Source organism: Gossypium hirsutum, chromosome A13, assembly GCF_007990345.1.
Source record: "Gossypium hirsutum isolate 1008001.06 chromosome A13, Gossypium_hirsutum_v2.1, whole genome shotgun sequence".
Classification (NCBI taxonomy): Eukaryota; Viridiplantae; Streptophyta; class Magnoliopsida; order Malvales; family Malvaceae; genus Gossypium; species Gossypium hirsutum.
In genome coordinates this window covers 33,751,937-33,772,178 of record NC_053436.1, presented here as the reverse complement: position 1 = coordinate 33,772,178, position 20,242 = coordinate 33,751,937, and the positions used below count along the sequence as shown (strand labels likewise).

General features: G+C 36.5%; 1 non-coding gene across 1 annotated transcript; it reads left to right on the top strand.

Annotated features, from left to right (window-relative positions):
* Nucleotides 1-1,662: 1,662 nt before the first annotated feature.
* Nucleotides 1,663-1,773, top strand: LOC121213225 (small nucleolar RNA R71). Its single transcript, XR_005908602.1, has one exon. It is a non-coding gene; the product is annotated as a small nucleolar RNA R71 (small nucleolar RNA).
* Nucleotides 1,774-20,242: the final 18,469 nt, after the last annotated feature.

Genomic DNA, 20,242 nt, shown 5'->3' with positions numbered 1-20,242 from the left:
CTAGCTCTTCGATTTGTAGCCTTCGTTCTTCATAGATAGGTCCTTTGATGTTGCTTGAACATGCCTCGTGTAGCTTCTTCGAACTTATTTCCTGCAAAGTAGGTTGCACCACATGGTCAATTTTAGTAGAATGATTTATACAACCACCTTCAATTTTTGATGTGTTACTCGAATTACGAGCTTGAAGGGTGATTGTTTCATCTTCCACACGAAGTGTGAGTTCACCTGTGCCAACATCAATTATTGTTCTAGCGATTGCTAAAAGGGTCTTCCTAAAATCAAAGGTGAGTTACTATCCTCTTCCATGTCTAGAACAACAAAGTCTACTTGGTATATACATTTATCGATCTTAACAAGAAAATAATGATACCCCTAGGAAATCTAATGGTTTTATCAGCCAATTGAATGCTCATCCTATTTTGTTTGGGTTTCTCAAGACCTAGCTTTTTAAACATTTCATAATGCATAACATTAATGCTTGCCCCTAAGTCAGCCAATGCATTATGAACATCTAAACTACCAATTAAACAAGGAATCGTAAAACTCCCTGGATCTTTCAATTTGTTAGGTAGCTTATTCTGTAATATGGCTGAGTAAACTACATTAAACTCCACATGTGACGCCTCATCTAACTTTCGTTTGTTTGCTAGAAGCTCCTTTAAAAATTTGACTGCGTTTGGCATCTGCGAGAGAGATTCAATAAACAGTAAGTTAATATGTAATTTCTTTAATAGTTTAAGAAATTTATCGAATTGTTCATCTGTACGGTCTTTCCTTGTTGCATTAGGGTATGGCACTCGTGGTTTGTACTCTTTACTTACCGTTTTTTGCTCACTATGGTCCATCTCACCCTTACCTTTACTTACCACAATTTCTTGCCTCAGTTCTGGTTTAGGTGTAGCTAACCCTTCCTCATCTTGAATGGTAATGGCATTGATTTGTTCCCTTGGGTTAGATTCAATGTTACTCGGCAGGCTACCTTGTGGTCGTTTAGATATCAAATTAGCGAGCTGGCCTATCTGAGTCTCGAGCCCTTGGATCGATGCTTGTTGATTCTTAAGTGCTGTCTTGGTATTCTAAAAATGAGTTTCTAACACTGAGATGAATTTTGTTAGCATCTCCTCAAGGTTCGGCTTTTTCTCTTGTTGGTAGGGTGGTTGTTGGAAGCTTGGAGGTGGTGGTCGCTGAGTCCCTTGGCCTCCCCATGAGAAATTTGGGTGGTTCCTCCAACCTGCATTGTAAGTGTTACTATAAGGATTATTTTGAGAGCAAGGATTATTACCCATGTAATTTAACTGCTCATTCTCCATGTTGTGGCCATAGGGTGGGTATTCTGAATTTCTTGATCCACCTCCACTTGCTTCGCACTGCATTACTGGGTGAACCTGTGAAGAACCAAGAAAATCGTCAATTTTTTTATTCAAAAGTTCTACCTGATTAGAGAGCATGGTGACTGAATCAACGTTAAAAATGCCGGCTGTTTTCATTGGTTTTGTCCTCATGACTTGCCACTGATAATTATTCAGTGACATCTCTTCTATAAATTCATAAGCTTCCTCAGGTGTCTTATTATTGATAGTTCCACCAGCGGCTACGTCAATCATCTATCGAGTCGAAGGATTCAGGCCATTATGAAACGTTTGAACCTGTAGCCAGAGTGGTAACCCATGGTGAGGGCATCTTCTCAATAGATCCTTGTATCTCTCCCATGCATCGTAGAGTGTTTCTAAATCCATCTGTACAAAAGAGGAGATATCATTAAGTAATTTGGCTATTTTAACCGGCGAAAAATATTTTAAGAAAAACTTTTCAGTCATTTGTTCCCAAGTAGTGATTGATCCTTGTGGTAACGAGCTATTTAGCCTTATTCGTCAACGAAAAGGGAAACAACCAAAGGCGAATGGAGTCATCAGAAACGCCATTGATTTTAAAAGTGTCGTAAAACTCTAAGAAATTTGCCAAGTGAGCGTTGGGATCCTTGTCCTGCAACCCATCAACCTGAACAAACTTTTGGATCATTTGAATGGTGTTAGGTTTCAGTTCAAAAGTATTAGCAGCAACAGCAGGCCTAACTATGCTCGATTCAGTTCCTGTTAAAGAAGGTTTAGCATAATATACATAGTACGCGGAACAGGATTCTGATTAGTAGCAATTGCAGGAGGTAGAGGATTTTCTTGGTTTTTAGCCATCTCCTCGGTTGTGGTTGAAGTATCATCTTCTTGCTCTTCCTCTGTGTATCGTAAGCTTCGCCTTATTTCTCTTCGATTTCTGTGAACTATGCGAACGATCTCACCGTCAAAAAGTAGTGGTCCTGATAGGTTTCTTCTAGTTATAAAATAGAAAAACCTGTCAGAAGAAAATAAATGAACAATTAGAAAATAAAATAAAATTTTAAATTGCAATAAAAGTAAAATGGCTAAAGTTAAAAAAAAATAGTGTTCCTAATATCCTAGTTCCCCGACAATGGCGTCAAAAACTTGATACGTGATATTCGCGACAGGTTTTAAAGATTTATGAATGAATCGTTCTTGAGACTAACTTATTATAACGATTAAGGCAAGTGTACCTATCGAACAGTAGTATAGTTTAGCAAGACCAAATTGTCGAACCCAAAGGAACCACGAGTACTAGTATTTACTTCCTTTTTATTATCTAGCCTAAAAATTAAGAGGTTTGGTTATCTAAACTAATTACTAATCTAAGACTGCACAGAAAGAAAATTTAGGAAAATACTTTTGGGAAAATTCAATTGATTAAGACAATACCTAAGAAAAAATCCACCTAGACTTCACTTGTTATTTGACTCTGAATCAGACGATTTATTTATTTGACTTGATCTGTAGAAATCCCTAAGTTATATTATTATCTCTCTTGAGATTAATAACGTCTAACCCTAGGTTGAATAATTGGAATCTATTTCTAATTAACACCCTAGAATTGCATTAACTCGATCTATGGATTCCCTTATTAGGTTTCACCCTAATCCGGCAAAATCTTGTCACCCTCTCTCTAGACGCGCAATCAACTCTGCTTAGTTATGACAATTTTACTCTTAGACAGGGTCTATTCCTCCTCTGAATAAGAGCATCAACTTGAATCAATATCCTGGAATATTAAAACAAGAATTAAGAACACATAATTAAGAACAAATCAAATATTTATCATACAATTCAGATAATAATAACAAGATCTGTCTTAGGTTTCATTCCCCTTAGGTATTTAGGGGGTTTAGTTCATACTTATGAAAGGAAACATCTCAAAAGCATAAAGATAACAAAACATAAGAAAACCCAAAACTCCTGAAGGAACTTGAAGGGAGATCTTTAGTCTTGATGATGAATCCGGCTTTTGAGATGGCTCAATACGCTTTCCTTGAGTAATTCGTTACTTTCAACTCCGCGTTCCCCTTCTAAGTGCCTCAGGTGTTTAAATAGGCTTTTGAATGCCTAAGGGCCCTAAAAATTGGCCTTTTCTGAATAGGACTATACTTGGGCTCGACAGGGACACCCGTGTGTGATTACTCCAGCCCGTGGTCAAGGCTATTGAACAGGCACGGGCGTGTAGTCTACCCATGTAAGTCGCTCTTCGATCATGCCAAATGGACACGGCCGTGTGACATGCCCGTGTGAGGAAGTCCAGGCTGTGTTGATTTCCCACGTGGGTCCATTTTCTGCGTTTTCAGCCCGTTTCTCACTCTTTTTACTCTCCTATGCTCACCTAAGTATAAAACATGAATTAAAGGATTAGGAGTATCGAATTCACCAAATCTAAGGAGAAATCATCCGTAAATGCACTAAGCATGGGATAAAAATATGTATAAATTACGGTTTATCATTGACCATGTTGATAATAATTAATGTTGTGTATATTAATGCATTATATGCAGGAAGTAATACGTTGAAATTTTTTATGACTTGTGTATACAATGTGCAAATCAATGTATGTTTTGAAATGTAAATTAACTATATGCCTTTTATAAATGAGTTTGACTTGTGTGAATATATGAATGTTTGGAATTGTGCTTTTGTTTGGTAACGCCTCATAACCCTAATCCGGTGACAGATACGGGTTAGGGGTGTTACAAGTTTTTCTTATGATAAGTCTTACATTGGCAATTCTGTTGATGATGTTGGATTGATTCATCATATGCAAATTTTGGACATGTGTGATAAAGATTATTCACATAGGAAGTTTGATCTGTTTGATTGTGATGGATAAATGAAATCTTTGAATTTTTGTGCTAAATCCTCTTGTATAAGCATGCCTTTTTAGATGAAGTGTGAAAGGATTAACTGTTTGAATGTTTGTATGCTCACATCTTCTTTGTTCAGCATATATGGTAAAGAGTTTTCGCGTAGGACATCTAATTTGTCTGATTGTGATGTTCATGAGAAATCTTTAAACCCTTGTGCAAAATACTCATGCATTTACATGTCAGTTTGGAAGAGATTTAAAAGGTTTGATTGTTTGAATTTGTTGTTGCCTACATCTTCTTTAATTGGAATGTGTGACTTCTTGGTGAAAATGAAACTTTTGTTGCATTATGGAACGAGTGATCAAAATTATGTATTCAAATCCGGAGCATCTTTTCTTGAGTTATTTCCGAGTAAAACTGATTATCGTATTGTACTTTGAATAAATGTGTTGACCTTTTCTATGTGCTTCAAATTTTATCTTTATTTCTGAAAATGAAGGATGTGAATTCTGTGGATTTGCAAGGTCGAAATCAAATTTTTGATTCAGGAGGTTGCTCGATGTTATGCCTTAAGGGATTCGAACATGCTGTGCATGCTTATAACTTTAGTTTGCTTTGTTTTCCTACCATGTTGCCAGTCAAGAAATATTTAAGTCAACAAGAAATGGTCAGAGAAAACCTTGTTTTTGATACCGGTGAATATTATTCCATATCATTATACAAAGGATTTGAGTCCTACAATGTTATTTTCTGAGGTTATAATTTTCAAATGACTTGTGATTCTAGTTGGTTACCATCAATGGATTTCTTGTTTCATTATGATAAGGTGATACCAACTTCTAATTTTGATCCCGGGATTGGATTACGTGATCAATTTTTGATTTATTGTGAAAGGGTAAAATCAACTTTTCTGTTTGATCCTAACATTGGTTTATTTGCTCAATTTTTGAATAAGATTCTAAAAAGTTCTCTTGAGATTATAATTTCTAGTGTTACTAAACTATTTCATTCTTGTGTAGGTGACACTTCGAAATGGTTTCCTTCTAAAGAGGGAGGGCATGCACCTAAACGTTTTTCTTTTTGAGTTATGTGTGATGTTCAAATTCTTGGGAGCAATTTTTTCAAGTTCAATAACCAAGGGGTTCGTGACGAAGAAAGATTTTTCGCGAGTAAGTGGCCCGATTTGAGGAAAATCACTTTAAAGAGGAAGGGGATGATACGGCCACGCCACGGGAATGCCCTTAGTCCAGCTCACGAAGAGAGGCTAGCAATCTTTTGTAAGCTAATAAGCTTGATCCTAGCCTATTGAGCTTGATTCAGCTCAAATTTTAGCTCGTTGAACTTAATCTGGCTCAACTTTAGCTCATTGAGCTCATTCCATCTTTTAATTTATGTACTTTAGTTGCTGGAATAAGCTTCAAATAATATTAGTTAATTTAGTTTAAGTTATTTAGTTAACTTAGTTTAAGTATTAAATGTGTCTTAAGTTAATTAATATGTTTAAGTATTTTTAGCATTAAATATGTCTTAGTTAATTAATTTGTATCAATTTGCACAGCCATTTAATTTGCCTGAAAACTATTTAATTTGTTTTAGCTCAAACAACCATTTAAAGTGTCTTAGACTTAGACAACTTAATTGAGCTAGTTAATGTGTCCTTACCGGATTTTAATTGATGTGTTTAGGTGATTATTCAGCTGAATTTAGCTGGTGCATGGACGACATTAATGGGCACATGTGTTTGGAGCTGGAGCATTAAGCTAAAATAAAGTCTAGCAGTTGTTTCTCTTCTCCAAGGGGCTGTTCATGAAGAGCAATGGACAAGGAGCTATTCACACAAGACCATTCAGCTAACAAAATGTTTTCACACCATGGGAGCTATTCATTTTCGTCCATTCACACTTGGAGGCTATTGGAGATCAAGTGTACACACCAATTTGGCTGTTCATGCGTCACATTCCCATTAAAAATGGCTACTACATTTTTGGCTTCCCAAGAAAGGAAAAAACACATTCACATTGTTGGAAAATTCCTTTCACCATAGATGACCATTTGGGTTTATGCATTCACACTTGAGGGGCTACACATATTTGGTTTCACACCTAATGTCCATTAGAGCACTCAAGACATCATTTAGCACCTCCAAAACCATTCATCTGATCAAAGCAGCTCATTAAAAGGTTGTTCACACCATTGGACGTTTTTGGGAAGCTTCAAGGAATCTTCAGCTTAATTAAGCTGATTTGAGCTGTTCATTTAGTTTCTTTAATGAGCATTGGCACCTCTCATGCTAGGAAACTTCAAGGAACCTTCAAGGAAGCTTCAAGGAATGTTTTAGGAAGTTTCCAAGAAGTTTCAACTTATTTAAGTTGTATATTTCTGCCATCAGCTCCCTAAATGCCTATTCGGCTAGCTAGATGTTTAGCTATAAATACTTAGCCAATTTTATGTTGTTAAGACTTTTTTCTAATTTTATGCTTAATTTGAAACTTTGTGAGATTTCCAATTCTCCTTGTTCTTTTCAGGACTAAATTAACTTATCAAGTTATCTTGTGGTGTCATTCTTTCCTTTGCTAAACCGAACTTATCACCTTTGGTGTGGCGTTCATATACCTTTAGTTTCTATCACATTTGATAGCGAGTCAAGGTTCAACTACTGTTTCCTAAACCGAAATCACCTAAGTGCCTTATTAAGATTTAGGTCAACAATTCTTTTTATTGTTGGTTCATTCTTTGGCCATAGTTGACTTTATCTATCCATTCCCTTAACTATCTTGCATCCTTTGTGTTTAAGCCTATTTCCCTTATCTCATCAGCCTATTTTTGTTAAAATCTAATCCAATTCTAAACGAACAAACTCTTACTCAAATTCACAATTGGGTAACACATACGACTTAAGACATCTACAACCGAGCTCGTATCATGTGAGCACGCCCAAGAGTGCACCTAGCTCGAGCAAGGATCTATTGGAGCTGCCCCAAGGCCCTATCACACGAGCTCAAGCCAAGCTATTTAAGGAGGCCATTTTAGCCTTAGTCCATCAAGTGTGGGGCGAGGCATTGGCTGGACACATTGAGAGAGCTTGGACCAGCTCTATGAGTTCACCTTGCAACCTTTTGCAAGCTGAACTCAACTCAACCTTAGCTCTATGAGTTCAAATTTAGCTCGATTTAATTTATGCATTTTATTAGTTGCAGAAATAAATCAAATGTTTTAGTTAAATTAGTTAGTTCAGCTCAAATAATTATTAAGTTTTTAATTTGTCAAAAGCTGGACATCTTAATTATGTATTAAATTGTAACACCCCAAACCCGGCCCAGACGTTATGGCCAGATCTGACGTGTCACATTGAAGTTTTTAAGAAAACCCATGCCTCTTTCAACGTCCTTCTTAGTGTTTTAAAAGATAGTCTTTGCTAAGTTAATAAAGTGAATGGAAGCTGTGCACCAGGTAGGTATCCGAAATAGAGGAGGTGAGCCTCGAAGGCTGCTTAAGTACCAAGCTCTTGATTGGATCCAATCCTAGACATGCCCACAACCATTGCCACACTTTGGTGCTAGGTTAGGTTTTGAGAAAAATGAGTTGGAATTTATTTAAGTAGATATTTTTGATAAACCGATTAATTGTACCGTTGCGTTATTTTGAAAACAATTATCATTTTGGAAACGCGCCCTAGGTCTAACTCATATTGTTATCAGAAAAATATAGGGTATAAGATAAAATAATCCCAGAAAAATAATTAAAATGGCCTTATTACAACCCAAAACCAATAATAATATTAATAAGATAAAACTTATAAAGAAATAAATCAGCTACTTATTGCAATTAAAAGAAACAAAAATAGTAGTATGGCCATCTCTGAGTCCCTCGCAGCTCCAAACCATCTAAGCTTAGGGATTACCTGCACAATTAGAAACGGGGTGAGTTTACGAAAACTCAGTGTGTAACCCCAATAACAAACAAACAGTAAATAATACGGTATCAGTACAATTTGGGCCAAAGCCCTATTTAGTCTTGACATATACAGGGCCGAAGCCTTTCCATAAATCATATCACTGGGCCGAAGCTTTTTCATAAATCATATCACTGGGCCGAAGCTTTTTCATAAATCATATCACTGGGCCGAAGCCATTTCATAAATCATATCACTGGGCCGAAGCCTTTTCATAAATCATATCACTGGGCCAAAGCCTTTTCATAAATCATATCACTGGGCCGAAGCCTTTACTGTAAACGGTATGGCCCTTAGGCCCATTTCAATATCACATGTAATGTCAATGGATGTATGCAAGCCCATTTCAATATCACATGTAATGTCAATGGATGTATGCAAGCCCATTTCAATATCACATGTAATGTCAATGAATGTATGCAAGCCCATTTGGGGAGACTACTCGACCCACCATCCGCTACTCTCCACCCGTACCAACCAAGCTCTCCATGTGGGGAATAACTCAACCCACCCAACCAAACTTTCCACTGGCAGCATAGCTGCTTTATCATATAACTGGAGGCCTAGCCTCTTTTAATAATTGGGGCAAAGCCCTTTCTGATAAACTGGGGCAAAGCCCTTTTCGGTAAACTGGGGCAGAGCCTTTTTAGCACTTCCTCCATCAATATAACCCATATCCCATGCAATATGTCATGTATGCAGAATGTCATGCCCATAATTGAATCAAACAATCACAGTTAAGTCATTCATATCACCAATATATATTCACAATCAAATCCGTCAACCACACAGTCCAAGTCAGTCACTTGCCCACAAGGGCAAAACAATCATTTTTCATATTATAAGGGAATTTCGTAATTTTACCAAAAATCAGGGTTTTCCATGTTCATTACAATTGTCAATATTTCCGATTGTTTAAACAATGATCTTTAACCCACTTATGAAATTCAGGCTTTTGGGCCCAAAACCCCTAATGCGCCCTACGAATGCTGATTTAGCCCACTAAGCCTGCTTAACCCAAATTTTACAACAACAATAACCGTGTTAACATGCAGCTTTTCCAAATTCCATTTTCTATCAATTTTACCCAAATGGGCCCAAAAGCCCATTTGGCCCAATTCCTACCCATTGAGGCCCCACTTACCATCATGCACAAAATTGAGTTCTTACCCGTTCCATCGATCCAAACACCGATCTTATCGTATTTATCGCATCTATACCCACACGCAACATTACAAGTTCCCGAAATGCCGGTATTTTAGCATTTCGGCTTCTCAGCAGATATTAATCTAAGCTACTACGAGGGTTAGTACACACCTGTTATGGGTTGAAGTTGAAACGTTTCCATAATCAATCGCCTACGATAACCACCACCTGTCACTCAAACTTAACTAAACCAATATCAATATATGTAAATCCTAAGCACACCAGTCATACGGAACATAAGGGCGTATTCGTCATTTTACCATACAAGGGTATTACGGTCACTTTACCCTACAGGGGCTTTACGGTCTTTTTAACTATTAGGGGTATTTTAGTCATTTCATCCTACAAGGGTGTTTTGGTAAATCTACAAACCAAGGGTATTTCAGTAATTTTGTAAACCAATGGTATTTCTATAATTTTTAGAAAGTCAAGGGTATTTCTATAATTTTGTGAATCAGGAGTATTTTGATAATTTTACAAATTGAGGGTTTTTCAGTAATTTCACAAACCAATGGTATTTCGGTAATTTTACAAGCTAGGGGTATTTTGGTAATTTTACAAACTAGGGGTATTTTGGTAATTCTATCCTATAGGGGTATTTCAGTAATTTTGCAATCGAGGGTAAAATGGTAATTTTGTAAACTGACGGTAAAATTGTAATTTTGTAAATTGAGGGTAAAACGATAATTCTGTAAATCGAGGGTAAAATGGTAATTCTATAAATCGAGGGTAAAATGGTAATTTTGTAAATTGAGGGTGAAACGATAATTCTATAAATTGAGGGTAAAATGGTAATTCTACAAATCGATGGCATTTCAATAATTTGGTAAACTAAAGTATTCTAAACAGGGATAACAATACGAATGGGCCTAAAGCCTATTCTCGGCCTAAATGGGCCCACACGCTCGTGTGGCCCTTTTAGCCCAAATCTAGCCACAAATATGAGATTCACCTAGCCTAGTCCAATATTTACTACACAATCAAACAACTTATCCAATTGGGCCTGTATGCCCATTAGGCCCACATGACCCCTTTCGGCCCATCGTAGCCCGAAGTAGCCATCCTACAGCTAGAGTAGCGAGAAAATACACACTTGATAGGAGACTGGAGTTAATCCATGCTCCGAGCACTCTTAGCCGACGCCCAACCCAAACGAGCACGCCATACAGCGAAAGGGATCAGCCAAGAAAAGGTACCTTTACTCTCCTCATGGTTCCTTCTATTTAAAGCCAGCTTCGTAACCACTCTTATGTTAGCTTCCCGATGTGGGATCCCTCCAACATCAGAGTTTAAATTCAACACTAACTCTTGCCACCCCCTGTTAGCAAAATAAATGCTCATTGCTTGTCATGGGATTCGAACCCATGCCTCCCCTCAGATGCCCCACACGCTACTTGCCACTAAGCCACAAGGCTTTTTGTGTCATATTTTATCCCCAATTAATTATAAGGTCTAAAGGCCAAAGTCCAGGTTCCCTTAAAAAAAACCAAAATAAATTGCAAGAGCCAAGGCTTGAACCCAAGCTCCCATACAACCTTAACGATGCCACAACCACTAGACTACAAGCTTCCTTGTGTCATTTATTTAACACAATAATTTAAAAATCCTAATCCAAGCATCCAGGTTTTTTTTCACTTACTACCAAAATTTTTGCTAAAGCCCAAGTTTGAACCCAAGATTTCTCTAATACTTCTCAGGGCCATTAACCACCAAAGTAGACATTTAATTGTATTATTTCATTGCACAATTAAATACCTATATACAACCTCCTTACGGACCCGCACTCAAGGCCCAATACTTTTAGGCCCAAATTCGGGGTGTTACAATTCTACCCCCTTAAAGAAATTTCGTCCTCGAAATTTTCCACTCTCAGACTACACCACCACACTTCCGCTGCGCACTCTGATACTAATAATACTAACATACACCCAAACATTTGTCCATCGGAGCGAATAGATTTCACATGCAACCAATTTCTACATTTCTAGAACATACACCAAATAAATACTAAATCTAAATTCAAGCGTTACAGTTTACTCTAACTAGAGAGTTCCAGTATAGTGCTACTATCTATAGTGGTTTCTCAATATAGCATTTCAATCTATAACAGTAAATAGAGTTAGAGAACTTACATATTTGGTGCTGGAGACTCGGTGTGCCACTCTTCCAATAACATCTTTCCAGAAACAAGTCAAGTTTTGTTGATAAATTTCAAAACAAAATTTTTAGAAAAAAACTTTTCAAACCCTAATTTCGGAAAAAGAAAAAAAAGAAAAAAAAACAATAATTTTATGCTACCCATACCCCAGTCAAGTTTTGTAACCTGGCACTGATACCACTAAATGTAACACCCCAAACCCGGCCCAGGCGTTATGGCCAGATCCGACGATGTGTCACATTGAAGTTTTTAAGAAAACCCATGCCTCTTTCAACGTCCTTCTTAGTGTTTTAAAAGATAGTCTTTGCTAAGTCAATAAAGTGAATGGAAGCTGTGCACCAGGTAGGTATCCAAAACAGAGGAGGTGAGCCTAGAAGGCTGCTTAAGTACCAAGCTCTTGATTGGATCCAATCCTAGACATGCCCACAACCATTGCCACACTTTGGTGCTATGTTAGGTTTTGAGAAAAACGAGTTGGAATTTATTTAAGTAGATATTTTTGATAAACTGATTAATTGTATCGTTGCGTTATTTTGAAAACAATTATCATTTTGGAAACGCGCCCTAGGTCTAACTCATATTGTTATCAGAAAAATATAGGGTATAAGATAAAATAATCGCAGAAAAATAATTAAAATGGCCTTATTACAACCCAAAACCAAATAATAATATTAATAAGATAAAACTTATAAAGAAATAAATCAGCTACTTACTGCAATTAAAAGAAACAGAAACAGTAGTGTCGCCATCTCTGAGTCCCTCGCAACTCCAAACCATCTAAGCTTACGGATTACCTGCACTGTTAGAAATGGGGTGAGTTTACGAAAACTCAGTGTGTAACCCCAATAATAAACAAACAGTAAATAACACGGTATCAGTACAATCTGGGCCAAAGCCCTATTTAGTCTTGACATATACTAGGCCGAAGCCTTTCCATAAATCATATCACTGGGCCAAAGCCTTTTCATAAATCATATCACTGGGCCGAAGCCTTTTCATAAATCATATCACTGGGCCGAAGCCTTTCCATAAATCATATCACTGGGCCGAAGCCTTTACTGTAAACGGTATGGCCCTTAGGCCCATTTCAATATCACATGTAATGTCAATGGATGTATGCAAGCCCATTTCAATATCACATGTAATGTCAATGGATGTATGCAAGCCTATTTCAATATCACATGTAATGTCAATGGATGTATGCAAGCCCATTTCAATATCACATGTAAAGTCAATGAATGTATGCAAGCCCATTTGGGGAGACTACTCGACCCACCATCCGCTACTCTCCACCCGTACCAACCAAGCTCTCCATGTGGGGAATAACTCAACCCACCCAACCAAACTTTCCACTGGCAGCATAGCTGCTTTATCATATAACTGGAGGCCTAGCCTCTTTTAATAATTGGGGCAAAGCCCTTTCTAATAAACTAGGGCAAAGCCTTTTTCGGTAAACTGGGGCAGAGCCCTTTTAGCACTTCCTCCATTAATATAACCTATATCCCATGCAATATGTCATGTATGCAGAATGTCATGCCCATATTTGAATCAAGCAATCACAGTCAAGTCATTCATATCACCAACATATATTCACAATCAAATCCGTCAACTACACAGTCCAAGTCAGTCACTTGCCCACAAGGGTAAACAATCATGTTTCATATTATAAGGGTATTTTCGTAATTTTACCAAAAATCAAGGTTTTCCATGTTCATTACAATTGTCAATATTTCCGAGTGTTTAAACAATTATCTTTAACCCACTTATCAAATTCGGGCTTTTGGGCCCAAAACCCCTAATTGGCCCTACGAATGCTGATTTAGCCCACTAAGCCTGCTTAACCCAAATTTTACAACAATACTAACCGTGTTAACATGCAGCTTTTCCAAATTCCATTTTCTATCAATTTTACCCAAATGGGCCCAAAAGCCCATTTGGCCCAATTCCTGCCCATTGAGGCCCAACCTACCATCGTGCACAAAATTGAGTTCTTACCCGTTCCATCGATCCAAACACCGATCTTATCGTATTTATCGCATCTATACCCACACGTAACATTACAAGTTCCCGAAATGCCAGTATTTTAGCATTTCGGCTTCTCAGCAGATATTAATCTAACCTACTACGAGGGTAGTACACACCTGTTATGGGTTGAAGTTGAAACGTTTCCATAATCAATCACCTACGATAACCACCACCTGTCACTCAAACTTAACTAATCCAATATCAATATATGTAAATCCTAAGCACATCAGTCATACGGAACATAAGGGCGTATTCGTCATTTTACCATACAAGGGTATTACGATCACTTTACCCTACAGGGGCGTTACGGTCTTTTTACCTATTAGGGATATTTTAGTCATTTCATCCTACAAGGGTGTTTTGGTAAATCTACAAACCAAGGGTATTTCAGTAATTTTGTAGACCAATGGTATTTCTATAATTTTTAGAAAGTCAAGGGTATTTCTGTAATTTTGTAAATCAGGGGTATTTTGGTAATTTTACAAATTGAGGGTATTTCGGTAATTTCACAAACTAGTGGTATTTTAGTAATTTTACAAGCTAGGGGTATTTTGGTAATTTTACAAGCTAGGTGTATTTTGGTAATTCTATCCTACAGGGGTATTTCAGTAATTTCACAATCGAGGGTAAAATGGTAATTTTGTAAACTGAGGGCAAAATGGTAATTTTGTAAATCGAGGGTAAAATGATAATTCTATAAATTGAGGGTAAAATGGTAATTCTATAAATCGAGGGTAAAACGGTAATTTTGTAAATTGAGGGTGAAACGGTAATTCTATAAATCGAGGGTAAAACGGTAATTCTACAAATCGAGGGCATTTCAGTAATTTGGTAAACTAAAGTATTCTAAACAGGGATAACAATACGAATGGGCCTAAAGCCTATTCTCGGCCCAAATGGGCCCACACGCTCGTGTGGCCCTTTTAGCCCAAATCTAGCCACAAATATGAGATGCACCTAGCCTAGTCCAATATTTACTACACAATCAAACAACTTATCCAATTAGGCCCGTAGGCCATTAGGCTCACATGACCCCTTTCGGCCCATCGCGGCCCGAAGTAGCCATCCTACAGCTAGAGTAGCGAGAAAAATACACACCTGATAGGAGACTGGAGTTAATCCACGCTCCGAGCACTCTTAGCCGACACCCAACCCAAACGAGCACGCCATACAGCGAAAGGGATCATCCAAGAAAAGGTACCTTTACTCTCCTCATGGTTCCCTCTATTTAAAGCCAGCTTCGCAACCACTCTTATGTTAGCTTCCCGATGTAGGATCCCTCCAACATCAGAGTTTAAATTCAACACCAACTCTTGCCGCCCCCTGTTAGCAAAATAAATGCTCCTTGCTTGCCATGGGATTCAAACCCATGCCTTCCCTCAGATGCTCCGCACACTACTTGCCACTAAGCCACAAGGCTTTTTGTGTCATATTTTATCCCCAATTAATTATAAGGTCTAAAGGCCAAAGTCCAGGTTCCCTTAAAAAAAACAAAATAAATTTCAAGAGCCAAGGCTTGAACCCAGGCTCCCATACAACCTTAATGACGCCACAACCACTAGACTACAAACTTCCTTGTGTCATTTATTTAACACAATAATTTAAAAACCCTCATCCAAGCATCCAGGTTTTTTTTCACTTAATACCAAAATTTTTGCTAAAGCCCAAGTTTGAACCCAAGATTTCTCTAACACTTCTCAGGGCCATTAACCACTAAAGCAGACATTTAATTGTGTTATTTCATTGCACAATTAAATACCTATATACAACCTCCTTATGGACCCGCACTCAAGGCCCAATACTTCTAGGCCCAAATTCGGGGTGTTACATAAATATGTTTTATTTTAATGCATGCTTTTAATATGTCTTAGTTAATACATATCAGTAATTTGTCTTAGCTTATTACATAATTTTAATGTGTTTTAGCTCCAGCTGAATTAATGTGCAAGTTTATTATGTCGTAGCTTCTGCTGATTAAATGTATCTTAAGCTGATTTAAATTGTTGAATTTAATGTGCAGGTAGTTATGTCTTTGACTGAATTTATTTGGTATTTGTAGGCAATTAATTCAACTGAATCAGCTAGCTTAATAGCAAAGGAAAGCATCAAAGAAAGCATGCATGGAACGGCATTAAAGGAGCTGTTGATTTCTCCTTTTCATGCATGGGACTGCATTAAAGGAGCTGTTGATTCCTCTTTTGCATGTGCCAATTCGTGGAGCTCAATTGACAATGAATTGATTAAAAACCCATATGTTGTTTTCTCTTCTCCATGTGACTTTTTGTGAAACATTAAGAGCCAAAAGAGTTGTTGATTATTCTTACCAAGCTGGAATTTAATTCTCCAAGGCTGCTCAGCTAATCAAAGAATCAAATTAAGTCCATACATTCTCTTGGCCTAACCTATCAAGGACTATTCAGCTCAACATTAATTTCTTTCAGCTTATTAGGAAGCCTAAAGGAAATTACTAAGAAACTTCTTGGAAGCTTGGTTCATTTGAGTTGAATGTGAGCTGGCTATTAAGTTGCTTGCTATCCATTCAGCTATCTAAAATGACTACTTGGGAAGCTCATGTAATGGCTATAAATATTTAGCTCTTTTCATTTTTTAGAGACTTTTTGCAACTTTGAATGAAATTTTGTTATTTTTGTGAGATTTACCTCTCTCAAATTTCATCCAAAGACTTAGCTTGGCTTATCTATTAGTCAGTGGCGTCAATCTTTGTCTTTTCTGAGCTTATCACTCTGATTCGAGTGTGGCGTTCAACCAAACTTATACCTTTGGTTCCTACCTTTTTAGCTAACAGGTCAAGGTCATTTTTATTTCCATCACCTATCTACCTTAAGGTCGTATAAGTCTCAGGTCAGCACACTTTCATAGTGTTAGTTCGATCTTGGCACTTAGGCTTTACTTCTATCCCATCCAAACTATCACTATTCATTTTATTTTCTTTGATAGCTGAACCTAAAACAACTTAAACTTAACCATTCTTAAACCTAATTTGATACTATCTCCATACTTAGTCAATTACAAACCATACTTCAAAACTGGAACGATACTTCTTCATTAGACGATCGGGCATATAAATGACTCAACTCACCATACCGAGGTGAGATTGTATCATTTGGTATCAGAGCTACTTAAAATGAGAAGTACGGATGTTCAGAGCTATCCCGAAGTAGGTTCGTGAAAAAAATCAAAAAAATTTCGTGTATCAAAAGGTATTCTAAGGATTCAACATATTGTAATTTTAAAAAAAAAGAAATTCAAAATTATAAATAAAAAAAAGTTTTCAGTTCTTTTGTTATTCGATTGCCAAAGTTATGTCGAAAGTGTTGAAAGTTTCAATTCACATTTTGTAGTTCCTGATCATCAATTCTTGCTACTATCACCATCTACCTTCACGCTACACTCAAAACCAAATTAGGTTCTTTTAGCCAACCTTGCACCTAACATCATTACCATTGTTAACCCACTTGAAGCCTACCCCTAGACTACGATAATGCCTAAACGAGTCTTTTTATGAAATCATGAGAGAAGAAATGAGTGGAAAAAGGCACGAGTGAGTGAGCACAATAGTGAGAAGAAAAATCCATATAACAGTGTAAACATGAGTGTGAATGTCATCCATTCTTTCTTTCTGAGTGAACGTGAGGTTTTGTTGTGAGGTTTATAATTTTCCATGTCAAGAATTCTGGAAGAAACATGATGGATAGACGTGAATGACAACTAGTTCGAAATGTACCAAATTTAAATCTCCAAGCCTTATTGCGTGAAGTGGAGCATTTATTCGATCGGAAGCTTCAGCCTATCCAAGAAAGGCTTGATCAAGTCGAGGGAAGAGCCCAACGGGAGAGGACGCCCCAAAGTCCATTAAGGAACCGAGGCCGGTAATGAGTCCACGAAGATGAGTTGTTTGACCATAGTGATCAGAGAGTGACTGATACAAACTCGATTGTAGATGTTTTGAGTCCTATTAGTTTGCCTGATCGTGAAATGGGTAAGGTTATGTTCATTTTAAGTTTAATGGAAAAGTTAGAATATTTAGACTCAAGCAAGGTTCAAAATGAGATGGCTAAATACAGAAGTGGATAGTTTGGCTAACGGCCAAGAATAAACCAACAATATTGGAATAGTTGACCCAAATCTCAAAGTAGCTCTTAGGTGGATTTTGGATTAGGAAAAATCAGCAAGAACCTTAGCTCGCTATCAAAAGTGATAGGAACCAAAGGAATATGAACGCCACACCAAAGGTGATAAGTTCAGTTTAGCAAATGGAAATAATGGCTTCACAAGACAACCTAATAAATCAATTCAGTCCTGAAAAGAACTATAAGAATTGGATATCTCAAAAATTTCAATTTAAACATAAATTTAGCAAAAAGTCCCTCAAACAAGCTGATTACAAAGTACTTATAATACTCGTAATTAGCTTCCAAAATCTATAAAACAATGAATGTACACACATAGAGTAAGCTCGACTAGCTTAGTATGTCATAAGCAAATAAATCATTTCAGCAACATACATAATTCAATTAAACTAGGTTGAATTAAGCAATCTTAACCACATATACATTTATCATGCTTGCAAATTCATATAATCATGTAAACACTTTACTTACCTTTACTTTCATGAACATTTAAACTTTATTTGTACCTGAGCCATTTAGTTCAATTTCACATTCAGTCTCATCTTAACATTGCCTGTTGAACCATTTGGAATCAATAAGGATACTCGGATAGCTTGAAAAGCTCATACAATGCCAACGTCCCAGACGTGGTCTTACATATAATCGAATATTGATGCCACTGTCCCAGATAGGGTCTTACAAGAAATTTATGATGCCAATGTCGCAGACATGGTTTTACATGTAAATCTCAAATCATTGCCAACATCCTAGATGTTGTCTTTATGACAGCCCTAATTTGACCCTAGTCGGAAAGTGGATTCTGGACCACAAAATTGAGTTATAAAAATAATTAACCTTTATATTCTATGCTTATTATATGTGTAAATGCATTTGTGAAAGTCTCATCTTTGATTTTGTCATTTGTATGTGAAATTTAAAAAAAAAAGAGGACTTATGTGAGACATTTGTGAAATGTGATAGGTAAATTTTAAAGTGATCTATTAATGCATGATGTCAAAAAGGTGGACTTGCATGTCAATTACTCAGTTTTTGGATAGTGGCCGACCATGATATGATTAATATATATTATATGAATTTTTATAATAACATTTTTATTTGCAAAATGAATTAAAGAATAAAGAATAATAATATTGGGTTAGTGGGAGGAGAAATAAAAGTTGGTTCATCTTTGCTCCTCTATTACCGTAACTTGAAGTAAGGAAGAAGAAAAGATTCTTGTTTAATTTTCAGCTTAGATGATGGCTAGAATGAGGTATGTACTATGCCATTCTTGAAAATTTATGCATAATTGAGATGATTAGTTTGAATTCTACCTATTCCATGGTTTAAATTTAGGCTATTAGGAGGTTTGAAATTCGGCCAAGAAGCTTGAAATTTTTGGTAGATGCTTTGATGTCATTAGCATGGATAGTTATGTTGGATGTGTTAAGTTGCTTGTTATTTTAGCTTAAAAGTTGAGGTTAGTATTTGGTTTATAGGATATGCCGAATTTGGATTTAGGGAGAAAAATGGGTAATCGGTCATCCTAGATTCTTGATGAAAAATTGTTTAATGCTTTATATGTTATGTAAATGAGCTTGTAAGTGATTTTGAAGATTGGTAAAATTGTGGATGAGAGGTGCCGAATGTGGTTTTTGGGTGTGACTTAAGGAATAATAATATGGTGGCTTGAGTTTAGTAACATTCGGCTAAAGACTTTAGGTGCTAGCAAATTTGGTAAAAAAATGTTTAGATGTTTTGCATTTTGTATTGGATGTCTTGATGAATGAAGTCAATTGAAATGAATGTATAAACAATGTATGTGATTGTATCTTACATTGGAATGATTAGCTAATGTGGTTCGTTAATAAAAAAGGGACTAAAATGTTAGGTTGGTGCCTTAATTGTGGTTCGGCAAGAATGTATATTAGGTCATTGTTGGTTCATTTCTATGATAGGGCTATAATTGTAGTAATGAATAATTGTAGACTTTGTTGGACTTTGGCATTTTGAGTGATGCATTTGACTTTTGTGTCGATCTTGGATGATATATGTTATTATGTAAAATGAAATGATGTATATGGAATTATGATAAGAGATATATTTTGATTTTATTACAAATTGTAATTCGGAACTTACTCCATGATAAAATACGTGAAATTGTATGCAAATTAGTTTATAAAATTCGAATATGCAAGGTAATAAGTTAGTAAAATGTTCCTTGATAGTTTTAGTTTATTAATTGGGAATAAATGTGATTGTTGATTGTAGCCTAGTAATATGTTCGATTGTGCATGAGTAGGGCATATGTATGATGTTTAAATAGCTAGTTAGTAAGGTCATTTGTACCTTAAATATATGATATACATGTATTAAATTAAATTGCTTAATTGATAAGTAATTAAACAAATTCATTTGTTTAAATTAAGCTCAAGAGCAAAGAGGAACTAAATCAGATAGGGGAAAGGAGAAAGCAATCGAGTAGCCTATCTGCAACTGTTCAAAATATCCGAAGTAAGTTTAGAGTGGTCACCTTTAGTATATAATTGATAATGCCTTGATATGTATATATTAGA